This window comes from Gobio gobio (genome assembly GCF_949357685.1).
Source record: "Gobio gobio genome assembly, chromosome: 7".
Taxonomy (NCBI): Eukaryota; Metazoa; Chordata; class Actinopteri; order Cypriniformes; family Gobionidae; genus Gobio; species Gobio gobio.
In genome coordinates this window covers 4,244,959-4,252,021 of record NC_137103.1, presented here as the reverse complement: position 1 = coordinate 4,252,021, position 7,063 = coordinate 4,244,959, and positions in this window count along the sequence as shown.

The following is a 7,063-nucleotide window of genomic DNA, read 5'->3' as shown; positions in this document are numbered from 1 at the left end:
GAGTATCGATGCATCTGCCCTCTTCAGGGAACACAAGAACGCGCAGTGATCTTAGATAATTTAATCCAGATATTTTAATCCAATCCGCAAATTCGTCTGAAGAACCAAATTAGCCAGAGATCAGTTATCACGATTAAAAGATCTGGGATCTGTCAAATCATCTCAGATGTAATAAGCAACGTACGAAGAACATGCCCCTGAAGACTGGCACAAGAAGGCCATTGGGAGGCAGGACCTGATTGTTTTCATGTGCAGTGCAGACATTCGGTCCCTCCCCATGAGACAAACATCCAACCAGCAGAATTTGGTCTTTTGAATACATCACCAGCCGGGGTGTGAGTGGCGACAGCACAACGTCACTGAAATCTAAGTGCTGTAGGGCAGGATAGATGTGGAAGACCCACTTTCAACCACCAAATCCACCACAAGTCTGTGAGCCAGAAGTAGATATAGTCACTGTGCTGGTAATGCTGGGAGTAAAGCTGAATAATCTGCGCACAGTACAGTAACTTCTATAATTCACAGACCTCACGCATATTTGATTGCACTGAACTGCATAGTTTAGCATAACGTGTTTTGAACTGGCACGTTTTATATTATTTAAATTATTAACAATCATAAACACTTTATTATCACAAACAGTTCTCACTCATACTACCAAGAAATACCAAGAAAACCAGAATTATGCGCTCATATTGAAACAAAATAAATATTTCAAGATCATATTTTTACTGGTTTGTGTAATATTATATATATGAGTCTAAAAATGTATATATGATTTCTAAAAATGTAATTCAAATTGTATTTATTTATTTTTCTCCGTTTCTCCACTACTTGACTGATTTCTTGTTAACAATAATCTTATTTACAATATAGGGAGATAAGACGCATCTTATCTATTATTTGCTTAAACTAACGTTAGATAAAGCATTACGATGTTACATTCAATAATGATTCATTCATTTACACCGACTGTAAAACTATAAGAAAGATTAAACTGTTTGTGTCGATTTAATGCTTTTGTTTTTGCTCTCAAAATGAGGAAATCTTCTCAATAAATTACCCATCCTAAGATTATCATCCCTCCGGCTAATGGTACGATGGCTACGGTCCCAACTTCGGTACCGAACATCTCAGAGATGGAGGTACAGGCCGATCTAACATCGAACCGTCAGGACTCGTCTCACCTTACACCTACTAAAACAATCATCACCTCAAAACAAGTAAGATCTCACGACGATGACATCTCTCATGCAACTCTGCTGCAAGCCATTTCTTCACTAAGTGATGTTTTATTGTCAAATTTCGGGAGAAGCAGGTTCAGACAATTAAACCTAATTAAACACAAGTGGAGCACATTAAACTAATCAGTTAATCAACGATAGGTGTGCATATATACAGCTGATTTACCTTCTTTCGTTGACAGTTTCTTAGCATTTTTGGTCTGACCGTCTGCTACCATGTCCCAACTCCAATCATCCTCCTCTGACGATGAAATCAGCTCTCCTCGGGACCCTCCGCTGCAATCTGCTGGCCCTAGGCCCACTCCTCCGCCGCTGGACATCGCACCCGAGCTCCAGGCTTCTCAGTGCGGGCGCCAGCCTCACGCTCACCAAGACGCCGAGGCCAACCCGAGCCTCCACCGGCGAGACGGCCAACTTCCTCCCCGGCATCCTCTTACAGCTCGGCCGTCTCGACGATCCCAGCTATCCCAGGGTAGTAGGTCTGAGGCAAGCGCTGGCAAACTCTGACATGCATACAAATAAATGTAATGTAGGCCTACTGTGCTAATGTATCTGTATCTGATGTACAACAAGCAGAAATCTGCCCTATAGACAATAAGTGCTGAAAAGGAAACGGATTTCCTTCAAGTATTTTAAAATCACAAAGAAATGCACTTTCATTAGAAAAAAAATTCCACCTTTAATAGTAGAAAATATTTACAGTAAAATCCTTATCAGGAACTCACTCAAAAACCTTATGAGGGCAAAAAATGGAAACAAAAAACAAAAAGCAAAGTAATCGTTCATTCATTGTAATCGAGGTAAAATGTTCAATTCATCAAGGTTTTTATTTTTGGTCACATCGTTACAGCCCTACAGCAGGGTGTTTCTAGGCTGCTGGAATATTCCACAACGTCATGCCCCCAGTTTAACCCCTGCCCGTATACAACACAAGTTAAATCGACCAGTTATGTGCCACGACCTGCAACCACCTCAGCGAACCAAGATTTCAGAAGAAATCCTCCACGTTTTGCAGACAACCAGCCGTGCAACAGTTTTAATACAGGGAAATGCTACAGACTACGTTGCAGATTCCTGCACATCTGCAATTTCTGTGGTGGAGCGCATGCTCGCTGTGTATGCCCAGTGAAAAAATCTATCAATAAAAATTTGACAAATTTCTGATTTCACAAATTATTTGCTAACCGGGCTCGAACACAGCTTTAAAGCCCACTTTCCCAGAACACGATTTGTAACAATCTCCAATCTGCTCTCGCTGAAGCTGAAGTTGTAGACAACCTGATTAAAAAAGAAGTAGAGTCAGGATTCATGATCGGTCCTTTTGACGACCCTCCCTTCGAAACTTTTGGTATTAGCCCCATCGGAGTGACCACGAGAAAATTTTCAGGTAAAAAACGCCTCATAATTGATCTTTCAGCTCCGCATAATTCCCAGTGATGCCTATCCATCCAGATTCATGGCACTTATTTGGGGTTCGCTGGCACGAGAAATTCTATTTCGCCATACGCCTAACGTTCAAAGCAGCCTGAATCCACCTCACCTCATCCACCTGCTAGACGATTTTCTTATCTCGCATCCCAGACGGACACATCCTCACCATTCAAAAAGTTTTTTCCGAACTCGTAATTCCCATTGCCGAGGAAAAAAATGTGGATCCCGCCACATCCATCGAGTTTCTTGGTATTAATTTAAATTCCGTAAAATTCCAAGCTTCACTACCAAAGGAAAAAAATCGATTGGATAATTCTCGTCTCATCAGCATTTTCAGAACACTCCCACCGTTCCAAATGCGAACTCCTATCACTGCTAGGTCACCTAAACTTCGCAATGAGCATCATTCCGCAAGGCCGCCCTTTAATCTTGCATCTCCTCTCACTTGCATCTTCGGTTCACGCGCTGGAGGACCTAATTCCAATAACCACGGCGTGCCGTGACGAACTTAGGCTATGGATAACATTCCTAAACCAGTGGAACGACTTGTCTTTTTTCTATAACAATCTTGTTTCTTCCCCTGTTGACATGCAACTTTTCACAGACGCAGCCCCTTCAATCAGCTTTGGGGGATTTTATCAAGGACGCTGGTTCGCGTCTCCATGGCCACCACAGCTTCAGGACATGCTACAGTCCTCAGCGCTGTTCAAGCTTTACCATCTCGTAGTCGCAGCTTTCCTGTGGGGGAAAGAATGGACGGGTAGTAGCATATTAGTGCATTGTGACAACGAGGCAACAGTCCAGTGCATTAATAAAGGCCGCTCTCATTCACCTGTTCTAATGCCCCTTCTAAAGCTTGGAACACACTCTGCAAGAACAAAGAAATTTGTTCGTTTTCTCGAGGTGGCAAGAACAAAGTTTGTTCTGGCCAGGACATTCCATACTTCACGAGAAAAGCAGGTGCCGAACATCTCCGTTTCTCCACATTAACCCCGCCCACTTTAAAATTCTGATCAATCACACTATAGTTCTCGGACACCCACAAGAAAAAAGTTCCACTCAGACGATGTGCCGAGAACGAGCTGCGAGAACTCCCAAACCAGGACTCCGAGAACAAAATGACGTAATTTTGTTCTCGCAGCCCTGGGAGCGAGAACTTTTTTCTCTGTTCTTGCGGAGTATGTTGCAGCCTTAAGACGTCTCATCTGGATCTCAGCTTGTGATCAATTTATTATTACTGCAAAACATGTCCCAAGGTCCGAAAACCTAATTGCTGACTCTCTGTCTTGTTTTCTGTTTCAGAAATTCAGGACATTCAGGACAAGCCCCTTAATACAGCCTGTACACTCAATACCATGTTTAATCGCGATCACCTCCAAATTCGACCATAAAGTCCACCCCACTATCTCAGACCTATCAGTACTCGATGATGAAACCATATCATACTTAATCAAACAAAGCAAGACAGACCAAGCTAAAAAAAGGCCATTTTCAGATCCAGATCAGGCCAGATCTACATTTTTAACATCTCCTCCCCAATTCAACCATACCAAACTGTTCTTGCATACCTCCAAATGAGGAGATTTCAGGCTAAATCTCTTTCTGAACCCCTTTTCGTAGATGCCTCTAACAAACCCATCACACGCTTCTGGTTCCAAAAATAGCTCAAATCTGTTCTCCAGCAATCAGGCACCTCAGCACAACTTTTCAAGCCACTCCTTTCGCATAGGGGCAGCAACAACAGCAGCGCAAAAAGGACTCTCCCAGCAGCAGATCCAAGCTCTCGGAAGATGGTCTTCTCACGCTTTCCAAAGCTACATCAGGACCGACCGGTACCACATCAAGAAAGCTCACCAAACCTTTATTATTTAAAAAAAAACACTATCCTATCTTTTCTCCTTTTCCATCTAGCGAGGCTTACCTCCAATGCAGCGAGTCTTGATCTCCTGTCGGATGCTGCAAGAGCTCTCCTGGACAGTGGCTATCTTTTCCTCTTTTCCATGTGGCGAGTGTTACACCCGGCTCAACGGTGCAACATAAAGGGAGACGACAAAGCGGAACTTTTCCAAACAAAGTATTTATTAAACAGAATAACATAATAAAAAGTTAATATCAGTAAGACAATCAGTATGAGGTGCGCGTGAATGGATGCAACAAATAAAGCTATGACCAAGAATGAACTGTACAATACAACAAAACAAAGGATAAGAGCGCATGGCAAACTGCTCCTGAACGAGCGCTGAGCAGCCGCCCAGACAGCCTCTTGCTACATGCTTAAAACAGATCCTGTGACGAGCAACAGGTGCACTCAATTCCCAATCACCAGACCTGCAACGAAAAGAGAAAACCAAAACACCAACCAACACCACTTAACCCTAACACGAGCCTTACTCATCCGACGCCTTTAGCCTTGATCTCCCGTCGGATGCCGTGAAGGCCCTCTAGGCCAGCATCAATCCTTTTATTTCCCTGACCAGCGAGGCTTCCCTTTTCGATGCCTTGAGAATTGATCTCCCATCGGATGCCGCGAGGGCCCTCCAGGTCGCTATCAATCTTTTTCTTTTTCCATCCAGCGAGGCTTACTCGTATGATACAGTGAGTCTTGATCTCCTTTCAGACACTGCAGAGCTCTCCTGGTCAATGCCTCTCCCTTCTCTTTTCTCCGTCCAGCGAGGCTTACCCGATACCGCGAGTCTTGATCTCCTTTCCGATGCTGCAAGAGCTCTCCTGGACGAACATCCATGCTTTACCTTCCACCCGTCTGCCAGCGAAGCTTACCCATCTGATACAGCGAGTCTTGATCTCCCATCAGATGTCGGCGAGAGCTTCCTGGCCGGGTGTTTCACATCCCGTCTGATGATGTGAGCCTTGGCCTCCCATTGGACGTCGCAAGAGCCTTCCCGATCGGTCACTCTAAATTCTGACTGCTCCACACTTATCAGCCAGTAGGGCCCATGCTGCTCCTCATTTATCGGCCGGTAGGGCTTTTCCCATCTGATACAGTGAGCCTTGGCCTCCCATTGGATGTTGCAAGAGCCTTCCCGGCCGGTAGTTCCAAATTAAGGTTGCTCCCAGCCAGTAGGGCTCGTCCGCCCGATGCTGTGAGCTGCTCCCCTCAGAGGCAAAACGGGCGCTCCTGGTCAATTAACCAGGCTTCTCAAACTGCAGCCCACCATTTCTCTGCGTATTTGGGGGGGTCTCTGGTGGCTGTCCCTCGCTCTTTGCTTTTTGGGGGGATACTCTGGGTTCGGGGCAAAATTCCAAGCCCGGAGCCCTCCCCGAACAGCACGCCAAATACGCATAATCTTTACTCTATTTAATTTGATGTAAGTGTGAACTCACAAGACGAAAAACTGGAAGAAATTGCGAATCAGATGCGTAAGAACAGTGTCACGATTGCAGAGACTTCCAAGGCTGTAGAGTTCAATGCCGCTGAAATAAAAGAATGCAAAGTAAAGTGCCTAGAGACGAGCAACTCACTTCTGGGTTTAACTACATCGCACAAAAACCTGGAGAGTAGAACATCTGATCTTGAGCGGTATAAGAGAAGATGGAACCTCCGCATTAACGCCATGAAAAAGAGGCCTGAAGAGGTCCCGCGAAACGAGGTGACTGGTCTTCTCACTGAAATTGCACCGCACTTGGTTCAGAAGTTAGGTGACATTATTGACACTCATGTTACTACTTTATTTAACATCCCAGTTAAAGAGACTGTGAAATATTTAGGTATTTTAATATCCAAAGATTTTAAGTTTAGTATGAAATAACATTTTGAAAATAAGTTGAAGAAGGCCAATGGAATCTGAATTGCTGGTTGCAGAGAGATCTCTCAATCTTTGGCAGAATTTGTTTATCCAAAGTTAAATATTTATCTAGATTGATCTATCCTGCTTATGCTCTGGTACCCTCCTCAGCTATTATAAAACGAGTAATCAAAAAATGTATGACTTTATTCGGAGGCACAAAACCCATTATATTAGAAAATCTTACATTAACAAGTCAAATGAACAGGGTGGTCTGAATGTAATTGAATTTGAGAGTATGAAAACTTTGTTAAAACTTAAGGGGCTTCAAATGTATTTATGTAACACTGATAGCTTTTGGAATATAGTGCCCTCGGTCTTATTTTGTAAAATGGGTGGAATTCACTTTCTTCTCAAATGTGACTATGATCTACTCAAACTCCCAGTGAAACTATCAGCATTCCACCAACAAGTTTTATTATTTTGGAAATTGGCACACACGCATAATTTATGCGTTATTTTATGAGGACTGGTTAAGGAGAAATATCTGGTCTGTGATGGACCTAATGGATGAGAATGGTAACATCTTAGACTACAATGCTTCAAAGCAAAAGAAATTCATTTTAAGATATTAAATTATATATA